At 43.7% G+C, this 16,685-nt stretch overlaps 1 long non-coding RNA gene across 1 annotated transcript; it reads left to right on the top strand.

Moving 5' to 3' along the window:
- Window positions 1–14,374: 14,374 nt before the first annotated feature.
- On the top strand, window positions 14,375–16,400 carry LOC110703352. The gene is made up of 4 exons (XR_002507670.1): window positions 14,375–14,528; window positions 14,620–14,675; window positions 16,006–16,047; window positions 16,131–16,400. It is a non-coding gene; the product is annotated as an uncharacterized LOC110703352 (long non-coding RNA).
- Window positions 16,401–16,685: the final 285 nt, after the last annotated feature.

Below are 16,685 nucleotides of genomic sequence, written 5' to 3' on the forward strand. Positions count from 1 at the left end.
TCAAAAAATTCAACCGTTTAGCAACGGTAATTAAATTAAAACGGTAATTTGGCCGTTTTATAATTATTAAAAAAAAAAAAATTCACCAACGATTATATTTTTTTTGCTCTACAAATAGAGAAAGGTTAATTTTTTTTTTTGGTTTATTATTTTTTTTTAATTACTGTTTTTAGTACTTTAATATTTTTTCAAAACGTTATAAATGATATTTTAAGTAGCAATATTTTTTTTAAGTTTAAAAAATCCAAAAAACTCTTTGTTATTTTTACTCCCAAGTTTAGTTAGATTAAATTTTCATTTTCTAATACTCTTTATTTTTTAGTATAACTACTTTTTTTCTCAACAAAAAAAAAATTATTTAATTACTTTTTGTACCACTCAGAAATTATTTAAAACGTTATTAACGTTATTTTATTTTAATTTAGGTGTGTCTCTTAAGTATATATTGTTGTTTTTAATTTATTATACAATATAATGGATCCAAACAACCCTAATTACAATCAACTTGCTCAACATTTTTCTGATTTAGGTGATGATTTTATTAGTAGTCCAAATTTTCAATTATTCCTAGAAAGACTAGGCAACCTTTCTTCTCAAAATTCCGTTTGTTTCGGGGTTTCCTGATGTCCTGCGGGAGAGTTACAATTCCGAGACTGGAACCGGACGCCTGTACCTGCAAAATAACGGAGACTCCTGAGAGCTCCGCCTCCAACGGTCAAGTTAGTACCTGATTAAGGAGTAATTAATACGGAAATTAAAGTAATAAGGTCTCTCTAGGTGAGAGTGCTTAGTGCTGGTAATCTGCTTTGTTAGCGAGATCAGCCGGTTATTACTGTGTGTAATTAATGTATTTTTTGTAATCTTCTCTCTCTTTCTGTCTTGTCTCTGCCTCTTAATGAGGATTAAGAGGAGTATTTATAGTCTTGAGAAGCGTGCCACTCTCTAGGTTTAGGGTAAACCTAGGGCTGACCGGGCTTCTAAACAGGATTGGGCCTTGGTGGCCGGTTTTCCCATTTGGCATGGGTGGACACATGGCGTGTCTCAATTGGTCCGCAGAGGACGTATCTGTGATTGACACGTGGCAGGCTCCTATTGGCCTACGTGAAGGACACGTGGCGGAACTTGGTTGGTCCACTTGTCAGACGGTGATTGGAGGATAAAAATCCCCTAATCATTTGCCCCTCACAGGTGGCACGTGACTGGTCACGTGTCGCCTGTGACAGGTGTCGCATGGTGACAGGCGACGGCCTGCTACAGGTGTCACCTTGCAAACGGCCGAGAGATTTTCCCGCCCATATTTTGAATTTGGAAGCGACCCTTCGCCTTCTCACTTTGCCTATATAAGGAAGTGCTGACTTCGGTCATTTTCACATTTGAGAACTTTGCGAGAACATTCGGACCCCTGAACTTGCTCTGACATTTCGGACATTTTCTGCCTACCGCCTGTTCTGACAAGCCGACTGACCCGGATTTCCAGAACTTCATCAACCGTCACTCGTTCAGGTAACTCAGTTCTCTTACTCTTAATTTTCTTTTTATTTTTTGAAATGGCACCACGGAAGCACACGACACGACCTAAGTTAGTGATCAGCCGGTCACCGGGGACGGCTGAATCTAGGACTAGGAGTGCCGCCTGCCCTTTTCTGGACCCATCTTTGCCCTTTATACAAAGTCCGACTGTATCTGTGTCTATGCAGAACGTGATGGCCAGAACCAAAAAGACTGCCATGATATCAAACTCAAACGACTCCTCCCAAAGGGTGCTCCTTAGTGAAACATCTGACCAGGCGCCAGATGTAGAATTGAAACGAGGCGGCTGCCAAGCCGACAGTTCTGAGAGAGGGGCCAAGGTGGTCCCTTTCCATCTTACCGTTGATATGTCTAATTTTCCTCCTGCTCCTTCTAGGGGAGAGGAGGCGGGCCCCTCTGGGAGAGGGGAGGAGTCGTCCTCTTCGGACTCGTCAGGGGACGAGTCCGAGTCCAGCTCTTCTGGCCACAGTTCTCCAGGCTCAGAAGAAAGAAACAGTTGCCTACAAGAGGCGAGGCTTTCTCATGCAGTTGAGAAAGGGGACAATTGGGCGGAGCCGTCCGCCTCTTACAGAGAGGAAAACGCCCCCTACTACTGCAAGGTACCCCGGGGCCGGATCGCAACCATGCAAGACAACGTGGCGAGCTTTATTGCCAACCACAGAATGGGCCCGGAATTTTTACTGTTCGTGCCGGACCCAGAAGACACTGTCGTCTGGCCGGCTGGTACCAGCTATGATGACGGCTGCTTTGGCTGCTATGTGGCGGCCATCAAAGCTGGACTGCGCTTCCCATTACATCTGGCTGTTCAGCGGATTTTAGATGGGTATGATTTGGGGTTATGGCAGTTAGCCCCCAACTCTTGGGTAAACGTACTCGGCTATGTGGCCGGGTGCGAAATGTACGGGGTGGAGCCAAGTTTTGAGGCTTTCGCCCACATGAACTATCTCAGCCGGACCCCTAAGTCGGGAGGTACCGGCTGGTATCAATTAACGAGCCATAGGGGTTACCTCATGACGAGAGGTAAAGCGAACAAATGGAAGGATTGGCGGAACACCTTCCTTATCATAGAGGGTTCAGACACGGAGCTGAACCAACGTTTTAACAAGTGGAATAGGGATCCGCCTCTCCTCGCAGGCGGCCGCAGCATGCCGCCTGTTCCCCCAAAGGCTAAAAGAGAGATCCTAGACAAAGGACTCTTCAAAGTAGAGACTAGGGTGAACTCTACTTCAGGGGTACGAGAGCAAGTACCCCTAAACTGCGTCCCGAGCTTCAAGTGGCTCTATGACGAGTACTTTTTGGCCGCCTGTGGCCTCAGCAGTCGGTGCTCTAGAGGTAGCCGGCCTGACAATTACTCTGTTTTTTCACGCCTTGTTTACTTGGGATTTTTACTAACTTTGCTGTTTATTTCTTGCAGCTGACGCCATGAGTAAAATAACAGCATCCAAGACAGCGGCGGCCATGTTGCGGGCCTCGCTCATGAAACAGTCTTATGCCGACTCCCCCAACAAGGGGGCACCCTTGGTAAGCTTCGAAAACTCTTCCTCTTTTAGTTGTGTTATGCATATACTAACTCTTTTTGTTTTCAGTCTGGCACTCCAAGGGCTTCTTCCTCGCAACAGCCGGACCCCAAGGCCCGGAGGACGACTGTTGCAAGCTCTCCTGGGTCTTCCAGGAAAACGGTGGCGGCTGAGAAGCAGCCGGCCACTTCTTCAAAAACCCCGGCGGGGCCGCCTAGTAGTATGGACCCTCACTTGTAAAAACTCACTCTTGCTTCCTTCTTGACTAGGTCTAACTTGTTTTTCCTTTCGCTTAATGCAGCCGGCCCTCAGGGGCTTGACTTGGTTGAGGTAGCCAAGTCCATGGTTAAAGTAGTTCCTCCATCTGACAGGGAGGCGGTCAGGGGTGCCGGCACCCTTGACCTTGATGGGATTTCAGGGATCCTTGCTGAGGTATACTTAGCATATTTTTGAGTTTTTGAGTTCCAGGACGCCTGTTATCTTTTTGTTTGGAAGCTGACGCCTGTTTTTCTTTGTACTTAGGCCCTGCTCCGAGTCAACAGCCTTCGCAAGCCGATTGATCGGAAAAACAAAGAGGTAAAGGCCGCAAAAGCTATGGCCGCCTCAAGCTGTGATAAGGCAATGTTTCAGATTGCCCAAAATGAAGTACTGACCATTGATCTTCTTTATTATCAGGCGCAGGCTACCGCAGCTGTTCGGGCTCAGTTAGAGGCGGCCCAAAAGAAGGTTGACGAGCTGGAGGCGACCGTCACAAACCTTAAGGCCGAGCTGAAGCCTCTTCGCCAAAAAATGCACTCTTACGAAGCCATGGAGAAATCTTTGGCCAACGTAAAAGAACGCCTGGTGAACCAAGAGAAGAGTCTTACCCAAGAGCTCTCGGAAAAGGCCGAGCAAGAGAAGAAAGAGCTCGTCCGGGAGATGGTGGAAGACTCCGCTCAAATCCAGCGCATGACCCTGGGAACGACTGTTCCCCAGTGCCGACTTTGCCTCCTGGGAAAGAACGTACCGCCAGTGTTCGGAAACATATAATCAACAGATCCTGGCGGCTGCTGAAGACGAGGCATTGGAAGGTGCGTTGGAGGAGGAAGAGCCGGTTGTGGCGCTTGTGCCACTTGGGGGTAAGGCATCAAAAGAGGGTGCAGCTAAAGCCGAGTCCAGCAAGAAGAGTGCTGACCAGGCGGCAGCTGCTGATACTGAACTGCCCCCTTCTTAAGCTTTAAGTATTTTTTCCACGGCCTGCGTGCCGTTTGCTTTGTAATTACCCGGCCAGGGGGCCGGGGTTTTGAATATTCTGCTGGTCCTTAATGACCGGCTCATTTTTAATCAAATTTTTGTTTTGGTTCAAATTTGTCTAAGTATTCCATATCTAATATCCCTTTGTTCACAAGGCCGACTGTTGTGTATGGCCGAACGTTAAGACAGGTACAAATAGTAAGTACGCCGCCTATGCCCCTGGACGACTGGTTGTCTGTTTCCAGGATAGACGATCAGTCGGCCACTTAATCAATCGGTATTCGAACTATTTATTCAATTGGTCTGACCAAGTAAATAGTATTACCTAGTCGTCAATGAATTAAGTAGGATAACAAGCGGCGGGTGCCGGTTGTTTCCCTTTATAGCCAATGTTGGCTTTTAACTCGTAATTTGTTAACCTAGCAAGAGTAGTGGTTGAGAGCCCCTGATTGTTAAAAGCAGGCGGACGACTCATACCTTTTAGGCTCCATACTAAGTTTGAGTGACTATTAAGTTAACATAAGAGTTACTTAGTCTTCGTCACAATCTAGATTGAGTAGTAGAGGTACCAGGCGACGGGGGCCGGCTGATCCTCTTGATTTGCCAATGTTTGTTGGCTATTAACTCAATAGGTTACCTAGTAGGAATGGGGTTTGAGTGCCCTTGTTTGTTTAAAACAGGCGGACGACTCAAACTATTTAGGTTCCATACCAAGTTTGAAGGAGTGACTATGAGTTAACGTTGGAGTTACTCAGTCGCCGCCACTTATGTTTGAGAAGTAGAGGTACCAGGCAGCGTAGGCCGGCTAGTCCCCTTGATTCGCCAATGTTTGTTGGCTATTAACTCAATAGGTACCCCCTGCATTTATCCCAAGTAATACAGGCGGTTATCTGACTCAGATGTCAACTGCTACCACTGGTTTGGTTAGTGATAGAGTTATCCTTGTCTCAAAAACGGCTACGTGGTTGCCCTTGGGGACAGTCGTATAGGTGCCGTGTAGTTAGTTTATAGAACAATGTTCCACCCAAAAGGGAGCTGCTCTCTGCGACGAATTTCATCCGGAGGGATGCCGTCGGACGCCTGCTATGATGTTGGGACAGGTCGTATTAGTTTTGTAAATTGATCAGGTGGCTTGGCGCCTGGTCTGATCATTCGGCCGGTGGCCTTGGTAAGTTCTTGGTGAACGTAGGTGCTAAGTAAAAGAAAGGTAGCCGCCTGTTGGGCACAGGGTCGGCCAGGCCCTAATCTTTTTAGCTAAGTATTGTGAGTAAAATACTCAATGGAGAGTAGCCGACTGTAAAGGAACAGGCGGCATGCCCCTCTGAAGATAGAGTTTAAATACTCAATGGAGAGTAGCCGACTGTAAAGGAACAGGCGGCATGCCCCTCTGAAGATAGAGTGAAAAAACTCAATGGAGAGTAGCCGACTGTAAAGGTACAGACGGCATGCCCCTCTGAAGATAGAGTGAAAAAACTCAATGGAGAGTAGCCGACTGTAAAGGTACAGACGGCATGCCCCTCGTAATACAAAATTGAATAGTAAGTGCTAACTTTATTAAGTAGCTCTTTACTTCACATCCTTCAGAAGAAATATTTTTTGAGGTTATCTACATTCCAAGTTCGAGGCAACGGTTGTCCGTCTGGTGTTTCCAGACGGTAGGTACCGTCCCTGACTTCCTCATAGATTCGGTAGGGTCCTTCCCAGTTGGGAGTTAGTTTGCCAGACTCATTAGCCCTACCAACTGCTTCCATTTTTCTAAGTACAAAGTCCCCTACTTTGAGTGGACGCCTGTGTACTTTTTTGTTGTATGATCTAGTCATTCTCAGGCGATAGATCTCATGGCGCAAAACAGCATTGCCCCTCTTTTCAGGAAGGGAGTCTAATGCCAGGCGCATGGCTTCCCAGTTTGCCTCTTCGTCATATAACATTACTCGAAGAGTCGGCTCGTAGTGTTCTATTGGAAGAACAGCTTCCGCACCATAAGTTAGGAGGAATGGAGTTTCTCCAGTCGCCCCTTTTTCAGTCGTCCTAATGGCCCAGAGAACATGTGGTAGTTCATCCGCCCATAGGCCGCCTGCTCGTTCAATCTTTTTCTTGAGACCGTCTGAGATGATTTTATTAAAGGCTTCTACCTGGCCGTTTGCTTGTGGACGGCCGACAGATGCAAAGTAGTGTGCAATTCCTTGGTCACCCAACCAGCTTTTGAGAACAGGCGTCTCAAATTGGGGACCATTATCAAAAACCATAGACATGGGAACCCCGAACCGAGTGATGATGTTTTTCCAAATGAATGAAATTACATCTTTCGTCTTGATTCCCTTTACAGCCTCCGCCTCTACCCATTTAGTGAAGTAGTCAACGGCAACAAGTATATACCTTCTGCCGCCTGTAGCAGGCGTATATGGACCCAGAATGTCCATGCCCCACTTAGCAAACGGTAGTGGGCTGTGAATGGTAGTGAGGTCAGTAGCCGGACGGTGAATTAATTTGCCAAACCTTTGGCACTTGTCACATTTTTTCACCATCTCCATTGCATCTGCTTCCAAAGTAGGCCAAAAGTAGCCCTGCCGCCTTGCCCGTTGAGCAAGCGTCCTTCCACCTATATGTGAAGCACAGTAACCAGAGTGGAGATCGTCTAGTATCTCTCGTCCCTTTTCAGGAGTAACACACTTTAAGAAGGGTTGTAGGTACCCCCTTTTGTGAAGTTCTCCCTTTATAATTTCAAAATTGGTGGCTCGTCTTTTCAGTGCTGCCGCCTGTTGAGGATCATCCGGCAGTGTACCGTTTGTCAGATATGCCCTGATTGAATCCATCCAGGTTGAGCTTCTGTCTAGGACTCCAATAGGGTTTTCCTCGATGCTTCTCTTCTCCATTACTTCCCAAAAAACAGTTCGAGGAGTATCGGAGGAGGCGGATGATGCTAATTTTGACAGTGCATCCGCCTGGTTGTTTTCTGATCTCGGCACTTGGATCAGATGGAAATCCTCAAGGGAGCCGACTGCTTGTCGGACCGCCTGTAAATACTTGATCATGGCCGGATGGGTTGCTTCGTATTCGCCATTGTACTGACTCACTATCAATTGTGAATCTGAACAGGCGTCTATTTTTCTTGCCCCTGCCGCCTTGCACATGCGGATCCCGGCTAATAAAGCTTCATATTCTGCCTCATTGTTTGAAGCCTGAAAACTGAAGCGTAGAGCATACTCAAACCTGTCGCCCTCTGGAGATTGACATACGACGCCTGCTCCACAACCATTTGAAGTAGAGCTTCCGTCCACATATACCTTCCAGACTTGGTCTGGAACTTGAGAGTCAGGAGGACGAGTCATCTCTACAATAAAGTCAGCAAAGGCTTGCCCCTTCACTGCTTTTCTAGGCTCGAAAGTAACTTCGAGGCTCTGAATTTCTATGGCCCATTTGATCATTCGTCCTGACGACTCCATGACGGTTAGGGGCCGCTTGATAGGTTGGTCTGTATACACGACGACTGCATGTGCCAAAAAGTAGGGCTTCAATTTTTTAACAGCCATGAAGAGTGCAAGACCAAATTTCTCCACTAGGGGATACCTCAACTCGGCATTTTTCAGTACGTGACTGACAAAGTAGACCGGGAGCTGACAGCCGTCTCTTTCAGCAAGGAGCACAGCGCTTAACGCATGATCAGAAACGGCCAAATACATGTAAAGTACTTCTTTGGGCAAAGGGCTGACCAGCCTCGGCAAGGAATGCAAATGAACTTTTAATTTCTGGAAGGCGGTCTCAGCATCCGGCCCCCATTCAAACCTTGCCTTTTTCTTAATTGCCTGGAAAAAGTATAGGCATTTGTCGCCTGATCGGCTTAGGAATCTCCCCAAGGCAGCCAGACAACCTGTTAATTTCTGAACCTCTCGGACGGTACGGGGCGACTGCATGTCGATGACCGCCTGTACCTTCTCAGGGTTCGCCTCTATTCCTCTCTGATTGATAAGGAATCCGAGAAATTTCCCAGACTCAACTCCAAATACACATTTCTTGGGATTGAGCATGACATGGTGCCGCCTGAGTGTGGCGAAAGTTTCTCGGAGGTCCGACAGATGATCTGTCTGTAGTTTAGACTTGACAATCATATCATCAATATATGCTTCGACATTTCTCCCAAGTTGATCAAAGAACACAGTGTTTATCATACGTTGAAAGGTGGCTGGGGCATTTTTAAGACCAAACGGCATGACCGTGTAACAGTATAACCCCTGATCAGTGACGAAGGCCGTCTTCTCCTGATCTTTCTTCCACAAAGGAATTTGATGGAAACCAGAGTAGGCGTCCATAAAGCTCATCAACGCATGGCCGGCTGTTGAGTCGACCAGGCTATCAATTTTAGGCAGAGGGTAACTGTCTTTGGGGCACGCCTTATTCAAGTCTGTGTAGTCTACACACATTCGCCAGGTACCATTCGGCTTTTTAACAAGCACCACATTTGCAACCCAGTCTGGGAAGTAACATTGCCGAATGAATCCTGCATCAAGTAATTTTTTAACTTCGGCGGCTGCCGCCTGACTTCTTTCTTCGCCATGGTTCCGCTTCTTTTGCCGTACCGGCTTCTTTGTCGGATCCACAGCGAGTTTATGTACTGCCAGATCAGGACTAATGCCTGGCATTTCATGGACTTCAAATGCAAAGATGTCCTTGTATTCTTTTAATAAGTTGTGAAAGTCGTCACCAAGGTTTCTCAGAGCAGTCGTCCCAACTTTGACTGTTCGGTCAGGACGTAAATCGTCTAAGATCAGGTCCGCATGCTCACCAGCCGGCTGAGGGCGGAACTCATCCGGCCGCTCCTCTGCCAATGATTGCTATTTTCTTGCTTTTCTTGCGGACTCTGACTGTGACGCCTTTCTCTTTTTGTCGCCTGTTTCTTGAACAGGCGCACTCTCCTTGACATTGTCAAGGTCTGTTTTTCCTCCACTTGACCCAGTGGCCATAACAGTGGGCTTGACATCCGAGAGATAGCACTCTCGGGCCATCCTCTGATCTCCCCTTAGGGAGCCGACTGTTCTATTATCCTTCTCAAACTTAAGCAGCATAAGAGACGGGATTATAACAGCCTTGGAATTATTCAGGGTTGGTCGACCCAGAATCATGTTGTAGGCCGAGAGTTCCTCTACTACTAGGAACCGGACTACCATGTGTCGTCCTTCCCCTTTTTCGCCCAGACGAATGGGTAAATCTACTCGTCCCAGTGGGTGGACGACTCCTCCTCCAAACCCTATTAAAGGGTGGGAGGCCGGATGTATGCAGTCCGTCTGATATTTCAGTTTTGACAGACATTTGCTGCTGATGAGATCTGAGGAGCTCCCGGTATCTATGAGGATTCGGCCAACTCTCTGGTTGGCCACTTTACATTCAATAACAAGAGGGTCATCATGCGGCCCCCTTACCCCTCCTAGATCCTCTTCAGTGATGACAATCTCAGGAAACGTATATTTGGACGGCCGTTCTTGGTGAACGGAATTTACATCTAACCGCCTTATATTATCTTTGTTGCCCCTAATAGTGGGGCCGCCTCCTGAGAAGCCGCCTGCAATGGTGTAGACGACTGCATCATCTGTATCAGAGCTGTCGGCATGTTGATTCTTTTTGGCCGACTGCTTTTTGGAGGAAGTGTTCCCAGTAGATTTCTTGACATAAGTGTCAAGTTCACCTTGCTCAGCCAAGCGGTCTAGGTACCGCATGAGACTGATGCAGTCATTGGTGTGATGACCAACGTCATCATGATAAGCACAGATTTTGTCTTGGTTCCGGTTGCTTGCAGAACCCTTCATGGGGGCCGGCTTCTCAATTGAGAACCGTCCCTTTATTTCTTTTAGGATAAACTGGTTATCCTTGTTAAACACATACTTTGGGGAGTATGGTTTGAATTCTTTTTTCTTCTTCTGGGCCGGCTGTTTAGAGGAATCAGCCGCCCAGACCTCTTTTCTTTTCTCATCTTTGTTGGACGACTGTTTCTGTCGTCCTTCTCTTTTGTCGAACCTTTTCCCGTCCGACTGTTTTATCGTACACAGATCAGTCGCCTGTATATAGGCTTCTGCTTCAATCAAGGCCTCTTGAAGAGTCGCCACCCTTTTTCGAACTAAGTCAAATTTGAAGGTAGACCCGTCTTTGAGACCTCTAAAAAAGTCAGTATAAGCTACCTCATCCGGTAACCCTTGAATCTGTATTCTCATCAGGTTGAACCGCCTGATGTAAGAACGAAGCCCCTCCTTTTCGCCCTGCTGAATTGTTCCCAAATCAAGGGTCGTTTTCTTCGCAGGGATGTTCATGGCGAAGTTGGAGGCAAACAAGTAAGCAAGCGTCCTGAAGCTGTTTACACAACCAGTCGGCAGGTTGCCGAACCATTGCTGTGCGATTCCCTTGAGAGTCGCTGGGAAACACTTGCACCAGGTGGGATCATCCAACCCTTGAAGATACATCAGGTTGGTGAATGCCATCAGATGGTCCTCTGGGTTAGTAGTGCCGTCATAGGCGCCTACTAGTACATGTTTTACTTTGGCCGGTTGAGCGGCTTCAGTAATTTCCTTGGAGAAGGCCGACGGCTGTTCACCAAGTCTAAGCAACCGTAGCTGCCAGTCCATAGGTTGGACGTTTTTTGCTGCAGGTCCACCAAATGGAGGTGGCTGCATAAAATACTGTTGTTGCGGCACAAATGGTAAGTTTGGTACCGCCTGGGCACTATGAAAGCCGGACTGACGGGAGGTACCGCCTGACTGACTCTCATGGTACGACTGGGTATGCCTCATCGAGGTATTTTGTAAACTTTCTTGGAAATTTGAAGTAGAGGCCGACTCTGACAGTCGGTCACTCTTCTTCTGTTCTAACAACAGACGAGCGTCTGTGTATGTTTTCTTCGACCCATCCGCCTGAATGTGACGAACAGGTTTCCTATTTCCCATCGGATGACGGAATTTTGTGAAATCAAGAGCAAGCGGCTCCCGCTTCTTGGATTTAGGATGAGGGGTCGCCTCTCGCCCTTGAACTGGCTTCCTCTTCAGTGAAGTGGAAGATTTTTTGGCCGACTGCTCTTTGACTGCAGCAGGCGGCTTTTTGTTGATCAATTCTTGAATCTCTCCCTTGAAGCCCCTCATGAAGGTCATGAGTTCGTTCCTTGTGATGGGAGCAGACCCATCAGTCGGCTGTTGCCGAGCAGGCTGGGCGCCTGCTGGCTCGCTTCCTGTTTGAAGATGCTCCCGTTCCCTCCTTTCGGTATGACGGGTACGTCGGGCCCTTAGGGTCCTGTCTGGAGCTGTATGAGTTTCCACTTCAAATTCACTTTCGGTGTCATGGTCCGACTGAACTTGAGGGTCGTTTAGGGGACGCCTCTCTTCAGGAGTCGGTACAGACTTGGATGCCATCTCAGAAGTACTCTCCCCACAGACGGCGCCAAATGTTTCGGGGTTTCCTGATGTCCTGCGGGAGAGTTACAATTCCGAGACTGGAACCGGACGCCTGTACCTGCAAAATAACGGAGACTCCTGAGAGCTCCGCCTCCAACGGTCAAGTTAGTACCTGATTAAGGAGTAATTAATACGGAAATTAAAGTAATAAGGTCTCTCTAGGTGAGAGTGCTTAGTGCTGGTAATCTGCTTTGTTAGCGAGATCAGCCGGTTATTACTGTGTGTAATTAATGTATTTTTTGTAATCTTCTCTCTCTTTCTGTCTTGTCTCTACCTCTTAATGAGGATTAAGAGGAGTATTTATAGTCTTGAGAAGCGTGCCACTCTCTAGGTTTAGGGTAAACCTAGGGCTGACCGGGCTTCTAAACAGGATTGGGCCTTGGTGGCCGGTTTTCCCATTTGGCATGGGTGGACACATGGCGTGTCTCAATTGGTCCGCAGAGGACGTATCTGTGATTGACACGTGGCAGGCTCCTATTGGCCTACGTGAAGGACACGTGGCGGAACCTGGTTGGTCCACTTGTCAGACGGTGATTGGAGGATAAAAATCCCCTAATCACCGTTCATCAACCAACACCTCCACAAATTCCCAACAATGAAAACACTTTTTTTGAGCAACAAACTCCTCCCGTTACCGAAGGGAGCAACTCTGAGTACGATGTCAGCCAAGAAGAAGCTGTTCCGGAGACACCACAGTACCCTCCACTAATGAATAAAAATATGGTTCTATTAATGAGTAAAAAAAATCGTAAGATTACAATTTAATAGAGTATTAATCGTACGTTTAAAATCTAGGTTCGTTATTGGTTTGTAGTATTAAATGTATTCGTACGCTAATTAAATTTTATGTTGTATTACATTTATAGTTAATTAGCGATTAAATTTCAATATTATGAATGAAAATTTAATAATTGTATTAAATTAAATAAAAGTATAATTGTAATTAGTACCCATAAATATTCATTGAACCAAAACATAATAAATATTAATAGGGTGATGTGTAAGAGAGAGAGATATTGGTGGGGTATGTGAAAAAGTAGGAGAGAGATTGATGAGCATTTTTTTTTTTGCTCACTAGTGGGATAAATTTTGCTCACTAAAAATGCTCATGAGCAAATTTAGTTGGGAAGAGAGAGAAAGTGGGTAGAGAGAGAATGAGAGAATTTTTTTTGCTCACTAGTGTGGATGCTCTAAAGGTAAAGAATATGATTCCTTCCCCACACACACAAAAAATAAAAATAAATAAAAATAAAGAAGTTATTATGTCTATATAATAAACCATCAAAGGCCCAATATGGCTGTCCAAAACGAATAAATCAGGGGCCCAATAGGCCAGTATGGAACTCCAACATGCATTTTTTCTTTTAATAAATTTCTATCGTAATTATATTTTGAAGAGATGCATTCTTAATTTCGCTTATAGTTTTAAGCATGTAATCCTAGTACGGAGTATTACAAATATGTGGCTATGGGTCTGTTCATATTTATTGAGCTGAACTGAACTGATTGGAGCTAAACTGAACTGAAATGAATATTGTATGAGAGAGAGTAATTAAGAGGTGAACTGATTGGAGTTGAGGTGAGCTGAAATGAATATTTTATGAGAGTTAAGAGCTGAACTGATTGGAGCTGAAGTGAACTGGAATTAAGTAAATATGAACATGCCCTATGTGCTGGTCAATTGTGTGGGTTGGGTTCAATTCGGATATTAAAGTATCAAGTCATATTCTATTGAATTTGAGTTCTAATCATTTAAAATATAATCAAGTTGCACTCAAATCAAACTTTTTCCCTCCTATAATCTCTTCTTATGTTCTCATGTAAGATTGTCCATTAATTAATGAATGACATTCTACTATTCCTTAAGAAAAAGTTGCTTTCACATCAGATAAATATTTTTTTTTATGATACAATTACAAATTTATGGCGATGCTTACTCAAGACCAATCGTCTTAAAAAGAGGGTAAATAATTGTTTTTGATGATGAGAGTGTCCAAATAAAAAGGAATTGGAGAGACAAATAATATGAGGGGGGATGGTAAGGGATTCAAGTTGAATTAGGGTCTGTTCTCATTGACTGAACTCAGTTGAACTGAACTGAATTGAGCTGAACTGAACTGAACTGAAATGAATATTTTATAAGAGAAGAAAATTAGGAGCTGGACTGAGCTGAACTGAACTGAACTGAATTTCAACGTAAGAGAATAGACCCTTAGTTTGTTTAGGTCTTAAATTTTGATAATGCACAATATTCTTCGAATCTATCTACATTTATATCATTAATTAAAAGTGGAGGTTAATAAGAGCAGAGCAAACCCCTAAATACTCCACTATTAAAGTGTAAAAATAAATTATACTACCTCCAATTTTTTTAGTTGCAACTTTAGAATATTATTTGTGAGATATAAAATATTTCAAAGTTACAACTAAAAAAATCGGAGGTAGTACACAATACATCCGTCCAAAGATAATAAGACTCGATTGCTCGGATGCATTCAAGTATTTTTTTGATGGTTATTTTTAAAAAAATATCTTTTGACTGATTAAATTCGCTAATCAAGAACATAGTCTAACCATCACTAAAAAAGAACCATTGTGAAGATAAAATATGCCCACAATGTTCCATTTGGGTCAAGTGGGTGGTACGTCCGGCTATTATATATCTTGGTGTCTCTACTTTTTAACTTTTTGTGTTGAAAATAAATTCGAAAAGGGGAGGTTACTGGGTTTATCTTTTCTGGAAAAAATTCCCAATTATTCTCAAACTCAAAAACCAGACCAAACCCTAACCCTAGACAACGCTCAATCATGTCTAAGCAAGGTTCCTCTCTCTTCTTTTTCGACAATTATCTTGAATCGATCATTGAATTTTGCTTTGAAACTGACAATTTTTGCCCTATTTTTGTTTGCAGGTGGAAAGTTGAAGCCTTTGAAGCAACCTAAGAAGGATAAGACTGAGTTGGATGAGGTATTTAATTTTCCATATTTATCTTTTTTTGTTTAATATTGATTTGTTTGTGATTTGGATCGGAAATTAGGTTTTGATCTGTATTGCTTATGCTTTGATTTGTTTTTATGGTGGCTGTCGAATGAAAAGTTGTTTGATTGCTGTTTTTGAGCTTACTTTGAATGTTAATTTAGTTATTTTCCCAGTCTTTTGCTTTTAAATCAATAATTTGTGTCTTATTTATTTATTTATTTATTTATTTATTTATTTATTTATTTATGTCACTTGTGGAACTTTTTTACATTGGAGGTCCAGAAATTAATCCCTTTATAACTTAATAATTGAGCTAATACTTATTTAGTTATTTCGGAGATTTGATAGAAAGGTATAGATTGGCTCGAGAATCTGTTCATCAATCCTTCGTTGATCGAGGTTTTACTTCTAGACTGCATCTGTTTGCCCTGGATGTAGTAAATCTTTTAGTTAAGTTTGTATATGAATTAGTTAACTTTAGTGGTCCTGGTTGATCCATGATGATTACTGAGAAACCTAAGGCGGGGTGAGAGCTCGGTTGTTTGTTTTTCTTGCCTCAAAAATTGAGGTGAGTTATGATTGATCAATTCATTGTCTGTGAAGATATAGGTTGGGTTTCATACCTTATGACTACTGTTTATTGTTAAGTGGTGTACTGAGTATTCCATGTGTTCTGCTACCATGATCTTTGCTCCAAATTGTTAGTCTTACACTTAACAAAGTGTAGTGGCTTTGTTTTAGCACTATGTTTAAACTATGCTATCCCAGGACACATAATCGAGTGTTACGAGATCCACATCTAACACAGGGTATGAGGGTAGGGAGTCTAGTAGTCTACGTCTGTATTTCCTTGATTTGATCAATCATTTCCTTCATTGGCCCTCTACTAGATAACCTTTCCTAATATTTATTTTTTGTGAGGCATCAATTGTTCCATATGTCTAAGTGGCTACTTTGGGAAACATTACTATGAGCTGTTCTCCTACTCCGAAATGCAACAATTAATTTTTCTTATTCCCGTTACCAAGTATTAGGCTCTTGTTATTTCCCTCCTATGCCAAGGATCTCCTAGTAGTGTTTTTTTAAAATGTGCTAATTTATCTTCATGTTGGATGTATGCCATGTATCTGGTTTTCCATGGTATCTCAAGTAAAATCGTATCTTCTTCTAGCTGTTTATAAATTTCTTTCTTCTATTGGGGACATGTCATGTTTGTTATATTTTGGTATGTGTGATATGAATAGGACTTTGTCAGTATTATGTATCTGGATCCATTTTTGCTGAAATACTTTCATGACTTCATTTGTTTGTGATATAGGATGACAAGGCCGCTCTTCAAAAGAAGAAGGAAGAGGAGAAGGTGAGTACTTGGGATTTTTTTCCCTAGGTGTTGTGGCTTGTGGGAAAGACAGTTATATGATTTGATTTCTTTGTCTTGAGCAGGCTCTTAAAGAACTTAGAGCAAAGGCATCTCAGAAGGGACAGTTCGGAGGCTCAGGACTGAAGAAGAGTGGAAAGAAGTGAGGATGTTCCTGAAACAATATGCGATGAACCTTGCAATTATATGGTGTGATATTGTTATTGTGATAACTATCGTAATTTAATGGTTGATGTTATAATGCTAGTCCAACTCCTGAAATTGCTAATGGTTTTTCTTATATAAAACTAATAATTTGATGGCGAATACATTATCTTGGTCTGCATTTTTATTCACAGCCTATTTATCTTTTTATACTTTTCTTGCCCTTGATGAATATCTGTTTTATTGTTCTTCGCTACAGGTAACTGAGATATGTTCATACTTTTTGCTTAAGATGTGCTTGGTCTTGCCTAGGTTCATTTTTTATACTACGTAGATCAGTATTGGTAAATATAAGTTAGTGCAGTATGACCTAAGTTGCAATGCGGCATACCAAACAAGTCACGGTTAATTACACTGCTTCTGTTTATACTCCAAACAAGTCACGGTTAGAAGAACCTGGGTACCTTGTATAGAAC

This window comes from Chenopodium quinoa, unplaced genomic scaffold (assembly GCF_001683475.1).
Source record: "Chenopodium quinoa cultivar QQ74 unplaced genomic scaffold, ASM168347v1, whole genome shotgun sequence".
Classification (NCBI taxonomy): Eukaryota; Viridiplantae; Streptophyta; class Magnoliopsida; order Caryophyllales; family Amaranthaceae; genus Chenopodium; species Chenopodium quinoa.